We start from the raw sequence: 624 nt of genomic DNA, 5'->3' as shown, positions 1-624 counted from the left end.
TGTGTGTGTGTGTGCACATGGGTACGCACAAGCGAGGAGGGTGTACTTTAGTCCCTATAATCACTTCAGGCAGATTGCAATTCCCTCTCTCTTTCTTATTAGATCTTGAGATCAAGACTCATCGAGTAGACCTTTGAGATCTGTTTCAATTGCTCTTATGACAATAAAAATTCTCTCTCCCCCCCCCCCCCCTCTTCTCTCTCTCTCTCTCTCTCTCTCTCACACACACACACACACACACACACACACACACACACACACACACACACACACACAAAGTTTTGAGTTTAATAGTTACCGGGTAGGTCTTTGGGATCTCTCTCAATGAATAAGAAAAGGAAACTATAGTAACCTTTGAGTGTGGCAAATTGGTTATCACAATTCTCTCTTATTAAATACCAGGTCTTAAGTTCAAGACTTGTCAAATAGAGCTTTGAGATACCTTGATGTGTTTCTATGACATCAAAACTTCTCTCTCTCTCTCTCTCTCTCTCTCTCACACACACACACACACACACACACACACACACACACACACACACACACACACAAACATGCATATTGGTAAATGTGTCTTGTCAGACCACGGTTAAAAAAAGGGGGGGGGGGGGATTGTTTTTTGGT

Source organism: Adiantum capillus-veneris, chromosome 27 (assembly GCF_014529385.1).
Source record: "Adiantum capillus-veneris isolate H3 chromosome 27, ASM1452938v2, whole genome shotgun sequence".
NCBI classification, from domain to species: Eukaryota; Viridiplantae; Streptophyta; class Polypodiopsida; order Polypodiales; family Pteridaceae; genus Adiantum; species Adiantum capillus-veneris.
Note: the sequence above shows the minus strand (reverse complement) of the source record.